This window comes from Cyprinodon variegatus, unplaced genomic scaffold, assembly GCF_000732505.1.
Source record: "Cyprinodon variegatus isolate N-32 unplaced genomic scaffold, C_variegatus-1.0 Scaffold90, whole genome shotgun sequence".
Lineage (NCBI taxonomy): Eukaryota > Metazoa > Chordata > Actinopteri > Cyprinodontiformes > Cyprinodontidae > Cyprinodon > Cyprinodon variegatus.
Window position 1 is genome coordinate 652367 of NW_015150543.1, and position 13359 is coordinate 665725.

General features: G+C 33.8%; 1 protein-coding gene across 1 annotated transcript in view; it reads left to right on the plus strand.

Moving 5' to 3' along the window:
- LOC107084010 (O-acetyl-ADP-ribose deacetylase MACROD1-like) overlaps positions 1-13359 on the plus strand; it is a 583486-nt gene that overhangs the window by 228208 nt on the left and 341919 nt on the right. The window lies entirely within an intron of this gene.

Consider the following 13359-nt stretch of genomic DNA (forward strand, 5'->3'; position numbering starts at 1 on the left):
TATATATATATATATATATATATATATATATATATATGACAATTAGGGCTGATATTTCAAAATGTATAATGTTTTTATGCCCCAAATCAATATTTTTTATCTTTTTTCTACTTTACCGTTAAAAGAACAACCACACCTCTGACGTTGATTTTCTCTCTCAATGAAACACTCCAAAATGAGGATGTCAGATACCATAAGTTTTATTTAAAGCAATTTTTGACCAAGGAATGAGTGCAGATCTAATACCATTAGGTGTCAGATTTATCAAAAGCGTGAGTGCATGCTCCTTCTGTGCTTATTGTGTCTTGCGATTCTCTCCTACTCATGTGTGTTGATGTTTCTGTGCTCTCATGTCAACTTATGTCACTTTGAGGTTAAAACCAACGTTATACAGTAAACTGCCTGTGATATCTGCCTAGTTTTAACAGTCGAATGATTAATATTATTGCTGATGCATTGAACATCCCTTCCTATCGGCGTAGAACATTTTGACTACTGCCACATGTGGATGGAGGGGATTTTGAAATGCTGATTTATAAGCTGCTATTTAAGTGGCTCAGATATTTGAAAAAATGATCTCTTTAGTTTAGCATATTTGCTACACATGCGGGTGAACAGATTAAAAACTTTTTGATGGTCTTGCTGATTTTAGTACTGTAAATGTTTTTATTTTTACTATTGAAGGGTTCAAACAAAAAGTACAAAACTCAGTAAAGAAGAGTATTTTCTTATGTTTTTGATCTCAAACATGCAACTTCTTAAGCGGTCTGGCTGCTGACTACGCAAGATCTGTCTGTGAGAGTTTGTGCATTAGAAGTGTCCTCATCTCTCAGCCTCTGGTTTTAAAGTTTCTTTTGTAATAGGATCATTCCACGCTCAGCACAGTCTTATTTTTTTTATTTTTTTGCTAATAAGTGTTCACTGTCCACAAATCCATTCGAAAACTCTTAGTAAAAAAAGATGTTTTTCTTTTTACAATAGGGAGCAATAATCTGCTGGTTGAGATGATTAAATGGGAGAACACTTCTGCTTTAGTAAAGGATGGATCCAAACTTTAAAGCCTCTTTAAAAGCATCTTCAAGTTGCTTGTCTTATTCTTTTTATGCAGAATATTTTTAGCTTGTCTGATCCTAAAATATGATATCTTTACCTGATTGTCTAATAATGATTTTCTGTATTAATTTTTGAAAACTAGATTCTCCTGTAGTTTGATTTTGTGCCTTTTCTTGTTTGATGCAAAAAATTGCAAACCTTATTTCTCCTCAAAAAGGTCTTGAACCCTGATTTCTTTGACACCAGTATAAACTACTCTTGTGCAATAATCAATATCTCATAGATGACAATGCCAGTTTTGGGATAAGTCTAAATAAGCTCCAGCTTTTCATAAGTATTCTTCACCAAACCTTTACTTACATCCGTTTGTATTTTTGTAGAAATTGTAGAAATATGTTCCTATTGTAAAATGTTTTCTACTGCTCTTTTTTTCAACTTTTCCAAGAGGTGTAGTTCTCTGTTTTTATTAACATGATCAAAAATAAATTATAAAATCAATTATTAACTAATTTGAACTAAATTGTGTTGATATTCTGAGATAATTATTGTAATTGCAGCTTGTCCTAGAGTTGAGTTTTTGCAACAAAGACATTGGGAAAGCAATTAACTGCTTAATTTAATTAATTATTCAGACCTGACTTATTCTCTAAATAAGCCAAAATATCTTGAATGTCTTTCATAAAGAATTTGAAACGGTGTTATACATTTTTTTCTACTTTTAAGTCACTTAAACTATGTTTCTGAAATCATCCCAAGAGTGAGCTGGTTGCTCCAGCTTTTCTTTTGGCTCCAATAGCAACTGTCCTTCATTATGTCACGTTTTAAACTTTGTCATAAGCTTATTTCTTTTATAAGAAATGTCACTGGGTGTAATTCGGTCGAGACAAACGTCCCAGCAGTCCTAACCTAACCCTGAAGGATTTCTGAGACACAGCCAAGAGAAGATATTGAGGCTCAGATGAAATTAGGTTGTGTTAATATGCTGTGTCGTAAAGATGTCAAACAAATGGAGCAGATAAACTGCGAGAGGGGGCTGTGGGCAACCAGTTCAAGTGTAGTCAGCTCTGAAGCTGCTTGCACCGTGACAATTTAATAACCTCCAGTGTCACATGGTAGCAATCATCGTCTGTTGTTGTTGTAATTATCTCCAAACAGAACAGCTACTCTTTGCAAGTTAACTTGTTAGTAGTTGTACTTGAACTGATATCATTTAGTGTCTGATCCGTCTTTACTCTAAATGAGAGATCATCTTCCAGCTCAGATCAGTTCATTGTCATTCTTCTGTTCAAGGAAACTGTCAAACACTTCAGTTTGCTTTGTAAACATTCCAGTTCTTATGATCTACCCACTGATTTTTTTTCTTAAATAATTAAATTCTAAATGTTGACTTTTTTGTTCCACCTCCACACAGTATGAAGTTGTCTTGACTAGAAACAATTATCTGTTGAGTGTATGAAAGCTGAAATAATAGACTGTCCACCCCCTCACTGCTGCAAAGAGTAAATAAACAAGAAAACACTTATCAAATTTCTAAACCCGTCTTGATTATTGGAAGTCACTTCAGGGCTTTAAGAGAAGATAAAATGCATTGAAATTTATTAGATGCTTTTATAGGATGATATTTTGTAACGGCTGTGAAATGGAGTAAATGACTTAAAAATGTTTTCTGATAAAATACTAATTACGATTTGTGTCTAGCATCTAGAAAGAGCTATAATTATACCTATAGATCCCTTTAAGATATTTTACAGTATAGACATCCTTTTGGTTTTATAACTGATGTCCAGGAATCAGTTGTATAAACTACAATCTGTCTTGATAATGAAAACGATTCTTCTTCTTCCCTTTTCTCTCTTTTATACATTGAGATTATCAAGGTGAGCTCACTAAATACAAAGGCCAGTTTTCGTGTGATTTCATATATATATATATATATATATAAAAAAAAAAAAAAAAAAAAAAAAAAAAAAAAAAAAAAAAAAAAAAAAAAAAAAAAAAAGAAAACCCCCCAACCCCAACCAAACCCAATCAAAAAAAAAAAAAAATAAATCATCATCTTTTTGTCAATAAATATATTTTTGGGGAGGTCAATTTAAGTTTCAATGCTGACACTCAGCCCTGATAACCATTTGTCCTAAATATGAAGTAGGGTTAAAGATCACAAAAGGCAAAAAAAGGGAAAAAAAAAATCCTTCCCTTAATGAAAGAACTTTAAGAAAAGATGAGAATTGACCTCATTTTCATCCATGGTAGTTGCACATATTACAAAGCCAGTTTTAATGCTTTGGAAAATCTATTTTCTCTGAGTGAGAACCATTATCGACGAGCAGGGAAAACTTGGAACAAAGGTGAAGTTTTCCTGGGATAGGTTAACCAGTGAGCTGTGGCTTTATCCATTCCACAGGTGTATTTTTAAACCATTACCTGAACTTTCATGCATTTAATTGAACAATTTATTTCTGGCTGTCCATTCCTGTTTTAAAATGGACAAATGCAATTTAACCCCGGCACTTTGAGTAATCAATGGAGGAAAAAAAAAATAAAAAATTTTCTCCACAAAGAACAAAGTAGCAGATCTGCAATCAGAGTTGTCCTTATTTTGGAGGTTGGTGCTGAAGCAATGGAAAATGACCAGGCTAACCCAGCCCATCTTTTCTTCCTGCACCCCCACCTCTAAAGACAAGAAAATTACTCTCCATTACATCTCACTAAAGCAGTTTAGGCTTCGAATCCCACTGGCAGAATAAGCCTTTCCTTTAAGTGGGTATATGCACATGTGCAGCTTATTATTATAGAGCCGGTGCTGGACTATTAATCAATGACAGTAATTACCCACCTACCATAGCAGAAAGACTTCAAAAAACAATGTCTGCTATATCAATCTGGGAAAGACTTTGACTATTTGTCCTGTTGTTAGGTGGTTAGTCATCTGTTAGTGGTCAAAAGTAGCATTTGCGAGTCACTTATGTGGATGTGCACATTATTGCTTCATTACTTCTTTGTTTTTGAAGCTGTAGTTTCTGCTTAAAAAAGTAAAACAAACCTGTCAATAGGATTTAAATATAGGCTCATATAGGCCATTTTGTCTTAATTTAGAAGCTTAGAAATCTGGAATGCTTAATGTTCATTATACATTGAGATAAACACTACTACATGTTGTATCTATATGATGCTTTAGGTTTAAAAGGGATTTATCTTACATTTTATTACAGCTTGTATTTTCTATTTACTGTACTTATCTTTGGATCAATTTAATATTTAGCCAATTAAACTAAAGCACTCAAATGCTGTATGACATATACTTATAATTCTTGGTTATGTCAGGAGATGAATGTTGCTTTGCAGGATGGATCGCATCACTATGTGTTTTCTGACCATCAGTAAGTTTAAAGCATTTTTGGCTGGAATGTTATTATATATCTTATAATTAGTGGAGGTGATTTAAAACCCTTTGGATTTCTTAATATACAGTAGTGCATGCTGAAACAATATAGCAGGGAAAACGGTTTTGGGATTAGCATTGTAGTAGTTCAAAATGAGGTTGCTTTCCTCATTTTATAACCCATTCGATGTCTTCAGGAAACCTAATGTATTTAAGTTTCATCAATTTGTCCAGACCTGTCAGCTATTGGATTAAAGGAAATTAGTCAAATTTGACATCAGTGGACTGAAACATTGCTATTGAAAAAATAAACTCCTTCAGCAAAATTGCACCAAAAAGTGCAGCTGTCAGCTGACCTAAGTAACTAGACGTTTGACTGCTAGATTTGAGGTAATTCTTTAAAAACGAGTAAAAACAAAACAAAAAAAAATCTAAAACGGCCAACAAGGGGGGGGTTGTTTTAAAATATTTTTTTCTGCTTATGTACTGCACAAAGTTGATTAAACTGTCAAGGACGGATGCTAACTCTATAACTGAATTCTTTTATTTCATCTTTGGATAGGGACAGCTTTGGGTGGTTCTAAATTCATAATAATAGGAAACACAGATTAAAGCAGTTTTTGAATGGTTTTAGCAGGCCAGCATTGAAATTTTGCCATAATGTAGACAATGGCTAAGAAACATCTGATCGGCACATTTTCCTAAGGGGAATTGAAAGACTTGCTAGCAATGGATTGAGATTGGCTATATAATGTTAAGCCATCATGGATTCAATAAGATATTTAGTCCTCTGGGAGAAACTTTAAGCTGCCTTACTATTTAACCCTATGAAACACCAAACGCCCCAAATTAAGAACACATATCCTTTATTTCTCTGTATGCAACTTTCTGCACTCAACTATTGACAGCTTGCAGACTCTTTGAAATTACTTGTGTGTGATAGAAAAAAAGAAATGCAACCGAAGGTTAAAAACTAGTAGAGATAAGGCCAAGAATTTAAAGAGAGCTTTCCCAATCCAGAGTGTGATTGTTTATAACGTGACAAATCTCAATGAGGTATACTGACTAAACTCGGCTAATGAAAATGCCTGAATTGTATCATTAATATGCCGCTCCATGGATCCACAGTAATAGCGTTTAGCAGACATCTTGTGGGTTAATCTGCACTCTCATGTTTAAGCCCAAGATGTCACAGAAGACCTAGAATGTGTTTAGGGATCAAGCTAAAGGTCTGCATGAGAAAGTTAATGCTCCAAGTTGGATCTTGGCCACTTTTACTCTCCAGTTTAATCTGAAATCTTTTACCCAGCTGTGTTTTCCTCCCCTGGGCAGCTTCAGATTGGCAGTTCAAAACATTTCACTTGTTTATTGTTTGCCTCTTTCCCCAAACTCAATATTCTCTGAGCTAAAAGTGTATGCTTTGAATAATGTATCATATTTTTATACCCAACAGAGGCCAGGATTTTGTTTTATCATGCTGCTGTCATTATTAGTGGTTTCCTTCCATCTTTTTAAATTATTATTTGAGAAAAAACAGATCTTGAGCTAAACATTAAATTAATAATATGTTTGCAGATAAAAAAGAGACAGAAATCTACTGTTTTATCAGTTTTCTTTAAACTCTCCTAAAAAGTAACGTTTGATTGAGATTCATGTCTTGCTCTTCTCTAAATCGTTTAAGCTGTAAGATTTTAGATTTAACCCTTTGGTGTATTGCACCCGCCCCCACTCTTCTAATCTGTTCATTTGAAGAGAAAATCGTCTCCATGCAGCATAAAAAAGCTGGCAGACGTTTGATTATTGTCTCTTCTAAAACAAAGCTTTACTTTTTTTTTTTTTTTTTTGCATACTTAGCACTTATCTATATGAAAACTTCTTTGTACTTCTCTACTTTGTACTCAAGCTTGCTACAACAACACACAACTCCTCCATTTTTTTTCTTGCTGATTAAGTTAAAATGTGTTCTCATTGGGAAAGTGGGAACTCTGTGCACAATACATTTAAGTTTTCACTTGTAATTTTCAGCAGGGCCATTCCTATTATCTATAATCTTAGAGTAAAGTATAATTTATTAAACACAACCGCACTGTCAAACCTCTATTTAACTGAGAAAACTTGTCAAGGTGGAAAGTTAAAGCTAAATCTAACAGTAAAAGTTATTCTTACTTGTTTTTTATGTTTTATACAGTCATTTTTGGTTATGAAAATATTTCCATTCCCCCACCAGCGTTTAATTTTTTACCCACTTTTCTTTTACAACACTCAATTTAAGTAATTTTCTATCATTGGTTTAATGTAAACAAATGTGGCTTTAAGACTGCAATAGATATTGTCTTCCTATTGTTTTTAGTCTGATTAATGATCTCAGAGTGCCATATTTCTTTAGAGTCTATTAGGGTTAAAACCAAAATAAAAGGACTAGGGCATATATATATATATATATATATATATATATATATATATATATATATATATATTAGTCATTGTGAAATATTGGCAAGAATTCATAAGATAGTTAAAATTGTCATCATCATATCTATTTTTGAATTTAAAAAGTTGCTTTGAGAATCTGCAAGTGTCATTTAGATAACCTATATAAGTAAAGGTTTGAAAAATAAACACTACGTTCAATTCAACACTCAGTGTTATGCCAGATTCCCACATTAACAACCTGTTATTTAAAATCGCATACGTTTAATTTAAACATGTAAAATGTTCCAATAGTATGTCACTATTTATTTAAAATAATTAAACTAGGCATCCCCAAATTCGCTTCTCAAAGGCTGCTGCCCTGCAGGTTTTAAAAGTTTCCCTGCTTTGGCACAGCTGATTCTGATGATTGCAGATCAGCAAAAGCCTGTTAATCAGCTATCAATGGAAATCAGCTGTGCTAGAGCCAGGAAACATTTAAAAACTGCAGAGCAGCAGCCTTTGAGAACCCACTTTGGGCATGCCTTAATTAAATGTTTCTCAAAGAGGAATCAACTACAGACTAAATGGAAACGGGTTGCAGTTTTACATTGTCTGAAAATAACAGAACTAAATTTGATACTATAATTATCTCCATAATTCAATAAAATACTTAGTAAGTACAAAATAGAAAATCAACTGATATGGTTAGTAAGGTGACACCTTGATAAAAATAGTTGCTATGGTCTTTTGAGAACTTTAAAAGAGTCTGTGGTTTCATATTTCTACGTTTGGGTTTATATCCACCTTGATCTGAAAACCCATGTAAGGTAAAGCTTTTATTCTGGACCTACCCAGTATGCTCCACCAGGGTAGAAGAACCAGTATACAGCCCAGATTTGAATGTCCAGACCAGAGCCACAGAAAAAACAAAAATATTTGCAGAGGAAAAACAAGATTTATTTCAAGGAAGTGTAGACAGATTTGCTATTTTTCTCAGAGGGATCATTTATCTCTGATACAAGGACACCGATATACATTGTTTTCCTGTTGAGAAATCCCTTGTTTCATTATTTTTCCTTCTTTTGACAGGGGATTTATAAGATCTTGAAAACTCTTCATTTTGATATTTTCAGTCTTAACCCATAACAATTCAAAGATGAAAGCTAAAAAAAAAAAGGGAAAAAAATCCCTTACCTGTTTTTTTAGCACCATCTTAATGTTTATATTTGTTTTTTCATTAATTATTTTATTGATTTTTTTTAAATAAATCCTCTTGCAGCTTTAATTGGTTCAGGTTCTTCTAACTCTGAATGAAATATGTGGATCTCACTATACTTTATAGAAAAGTACAACACCCACAGCTACTCTTGAAATAAATGTTACACTAAAACCAGTAAGTGTCTAAAAGTAAGAGATTCAAATGTATTGCGTATGAGCAACTGACGCTAATGTTGTGCTTTGTTGTTCATTGGCTTGAAAACAGGAATTTAAGTAGTACGCTGAAACCTGTTGAAAGTAATTATCATGAAGTCTACTGCATACGATCTGGAAGGTGGCCAGGATACTTTAGCCTTTAGTTTTAAGGGCTGAACTTGAATGCAAAGGGCAGAAAGAAAGACGAGCATAAAAGGTCTATAAATGTTTTAACTCAGTAAAACTTGCAGGAGTCTAAAATCATCGCTTAAAATTATCCCCCTACGAGACTGTAGGAAAAATTTACATCTCTGTAAAAAATGCGGCGGTTGAACCAAAACAATAATGTGTGAATGCAAAAGAAAAATATGTGAAAATTTTGTAACCTTGCTTCATCTGATAACAATTTTTATGGCTTCCTTATTGATGTTTTAGCAAGAGGCTATTCAATACTTATTTAATTCTTGAACTAGATAGGCAAATATATATATTTATGTACACTTTTTTTTATTTGTTCCTCAGAAAAGGTGTTTTTGTTGCAAGCAGAATTTATAGGGTCATTGTTAGACAAACCACCATTGGGATTCACTCTCCATTTCAGTTCACATGCTTTTTTATCTGCTGCTAGCTTTCAGGACAAAATGGAAATCTCTGGTGTTTACTGTAACTGCACCTGTGCTAATAATACTAATCATCTGCTGGTGATAAATTTTCCTCACTGATAGCATGTGAGGAATCTTTCCCATGCCCTAGTTAATCTAGGAGACCAGGCCGTCTGTTCTCTCTCCACTCAGCAAACAGAGATAAATCACAGTAAAGTACCCGCTATTAGAAGGTGACATGCAGCACGTTCTGATTAAATTAAACACAAGAACAATATCAGTCTGTTGCATTTCTAGAAAGTACCCTCCAACCTTTAAACACAGCAAGACAGATATTTTCATAGATCTGCGAGACAGTTTAGATTTTTACCTGGGAATAACTTAATCTTTACTAGAAAAATCTTATTTTTTTTTTTTTTTTTAAGTAGCAAAGTTGCTGATATTTCTTACTGTCTTAGTTAAGGTTTGAACTTCATTTCTTTCAGTAGTTTGAACTTTTTGACTTGGAATACATCTTTTCCTCTATAACCAAGTAATTATAGGGAGCAGTTTAAAAGTAAAATATGGAAAATGAAAAATAATTTTCAAAAATGTCTTTCATTATCAGAAAGTAACATTGCATCTTAGTAAATTATCATTGAGAATTTATTATACTAATTTAATTAAAAAACCGAGGCAAGTATATGGTATCGATCCATAGAGAGTTATTTATTTCAAGTATTTATTTAGAGTCATTTTGGTCAGTGTGACTTACAGCTAATTAAAATCCCAATTTTTGTCAATCAGATATTTTACATAAGACCCATAAAAACTGGATTTTCACTAAAAGATTCTATGACAGTGTTATTACCTTGAAAATCACAGCGAAGACTGCTGACTTGACAATCATCCAGCAGGCAGTCATCGATTGGATGATAAGCAACAAACACCTAAAGAATGGTAAAAGGATTACATTTATGCCACCCAAAGTGCTTTACACTATGGCTTCATTCACCTAGTCACTCTCCAGTGCATCCACATTCATATGCCGATACGCGGATCGTTAGGCAACCTGGGGTTTAGTGCTTTTACCAGTAGTTCATCAAAATGTGCCAGGAGGAAGATGCAATCAGCAACTCTTTACTGGCTGTTCAGGGTTCTGTATCTGAGAATGATGGTTGAAAGATTAGTGGAAGGAAAAATGGTGGTAGAAAGTTGGTACTGGCAATAGCGACAATGATTTATGTAATTTTAAATGTTAAAATGTTAAGTTCATATACTGTCAAATAACATACTTTTCAGTAAGCATGCAACATTTTTTATTCAAATATTTTTTGTAATTGATTTTGGGCAATTCTTAATTGTTGGCTGGGAACCTTTTTTTTTATTTGTGAAATATTTCACTATGAAACTGTAATTTCTGGATTATTCACTGAATTTACATCAATAAACTTTTAACCCTGTAATGCCAAGTGTATCATATCTGATACATATATACGGTTTCTGAAATGTTTTGCATCTGACACCTTTTGCATAATTTAATGGTAAAAACTTTGCTCAAAAACCTATTGTACACAATCAGATATACCTGATAACAGAGGGCAGAAGACTACACATAAAAAAAAAAATCTTGACTTTTCGCATAGCAACAAATTATTAATATCAAAAAATGTATTTCTGTTTTTTCTTTTTACATATTTTGTTAAAAGGCCAAATAAGGAGTTCAGACCAAAAAAAATGAATTTTTTGTTTTGTTTTATTCTTGGATCGGGCTTTAAAGGGTTAAAGTATAATTTTGATATGTAAAGTTATTGATTTTCGCCATATAGTGTCACAGATCAAAAGACTAAAGCTACATAAAGGTAAAACTAAAGGACCACATCCAAACACTCTTTTTGTTGAATACATCTCCTGTGAAATAAATCCCTGCTTGTAGTAAAAATAAATGAGCAGTGCTGAAGTGAGTCCTGGTTGCTGCTGCAGTCACAACCGCACACACTGTGCAAAGTCAACATGTTCTCAGCTGCTCACCGTTAGCACTCACATCATAAATGTCACCACATCTCTTCATGCCCACTCCATTCACCAGACGGGGCCACTGCAGACTTCTGAGTTCAATTATTACGGTGTTGTTTGAAGTTTGATTTTTTTTCTTTCTATTTCTTTTTAGTCAAGTGGACTTAAAGTAGGCAGGATCTATACTTTTACTTACATTTTTTTTCAGAAGAAATACCATTTCTTACAGATACAGAAACCAATTTGGGATAAAATACTTAAAAATTGTGCATACACATAAAACATTCTTATTAAAATCACAATGTATTCTTAAAAAAGTGTGTAATTAATCAGTTATAACTCCCAACCAGGTAAAGATAAATATTGATTATCTAGCTTAATACACCTTAAGTACACCTGAAGTCAACCACTCCAGAGTTAAACTCATCTGTATAAGATTAAAGTTATATATTTCTAGATAAGAAAAATAATATTATAATTTATTGAAGTATTGAGTTTTTATTTTATTCAATTTTTTTAAGGTTCCCCTTAAATTGAACTTATTGAAAGTTTACAGAAACACTTTGCAAGCCGTTTAGTTCCTTACTTTGCTCTGGTTCCCTAAATTCATGGCTTTCAACCTTGTGGAATCTAAACCCAAATGAAAAAAAGCTAAAGTAAAATAAATAAATGTAAGACTTAAGCCTTTTTCAATACATGCTTCCATCTCTATGGTTAATACACAACTAGAACATTTTCTTAATGGTTTCAGTTGATGGTTATGAAAAGCTTATTTTACAGTGATCTTAAATTAACAAAACTGTAGCTTTTAGGTGTTAGCTGTGGTAATGGCTAGTGTCTCAGAAGGCATTATTTTCTGGAATAAAAACTTATATATTTAAAGGGGAAGGTCATATCTTGCTTCATGGATGCATTTTTAGCTCTTTCAACATGAAATAGCTGGACATCAATTGCAACCCATCTGTTTCCTAGCATTAATTATCAGAGAAAACCTGCCTCTTTTTGTGTCTACATTGATAATTTTGTTCTGGTTTTCATTTGGCTGCAGTAAGAAGGAACATACCAAACCTAATTTTAACTACTCTTCTCTAAAAGCCCAAATATTCTTCAATCCTTTTCTTCTCAGATTTTTGTGCCTTCTTTGTTGGCCGGCCTGTCAGTCTTCCAGGCCTCTTGAGGACTGCAGTAATTTGGTAATTTTGCCTAAATGGTGATACTGTAATTATGTGGCATCAGCTGCCTAGCTGTCAGTGAGACGGCCAACGGTCATTCATCACCAGGAAACTAGAGGGGGGAAGTGAGTTTCGCCACTGATGGGGTAAACACTTGCAGAAAGAAAGCGTGGTGGTCTCTCCCCAAAAACGGCTGAAAATAGAGAGGTGAGAGGCCTTTGGAGTAATAGGGTGCAGGAGCATTTACGGCCTGTGTGGTAGACTGGTCGTTTCACCGAGATAGTGAGGCATCAAGGCGTGCCTGAGCTGCAAAATTGACAGTGATGCATCGGGATGGAAGGGGGGCTTGTGAAGTGGGCGCGCTGGAAGGTCAGGTTTGAAGTAGAATGTGGCAGCAGCTCTAATGCAGTCCTGCCATCCCATCACACACGGCTCCCATCTGTCCATGAATAGGTCTGGCCTAATGAAAGCTGTCGTTATAAAGGGCTCATCACCCAGTGGTGGCATATTAACACACAGAGAGAATCCTCACTACCGAAGAGCTGTGCCTGCCAAAGTCTGCCTTTTTTCATTTCAGTCTAGTGTTGAATATGATTTTGAAAATAGAAGCAAGATTAAGTCTACTAAGACTGCAAATTAAACATACCTTTAGGTATTTAAAATAATGGCATGTTTGACATGGAAAAAAAAAAAATATATATACACATATATATATTTCTTTGCGTGTTAAGTGTAGCTTTAGTAAGAAGTTGACTTCTCTCTCAGCCGTGACTGTCTATCCAAACTGCGTTCTGTTTTAAATGTAACTGGTCAGCTACTGGCAGATACAGTAGCTGGTGACATAGATCCAAATACTTATCTGAGGGACATGAAAATCAGATCATCTCTTTTTGTTTTATGCCATAACATTGAATGTGTCACTTTTTCAGCGCAGTGGAAGATTAGTAATGTTCTTGGACTAAATTAATCATTATAAAGTCATTGCATTGCAGGTAATAGAGCAATATATACCAAGGGTGTCTGACTGCAGACTATAATAGCCAGTGTTTGGAATATTTTAGCCCCTGGTTCACAGCATCAGAATCAAATTAAAGGTTCATTACCAGGTCTCTATAGTACTTCACATCAGCAAAAGACCGTTTAGATTAACTGCAAGACAATGACTCGTTAGAATTGAAGTTAGACACTCTCATTGGGTGGAAATCATAATTTTGTGGCCTTGACCTTTATTGGAGGATCACAAATAGCATATGTTTTTTGTTGTTATATATATATATATATATATATATATATATATATATATATATATATATATATATATATATATATA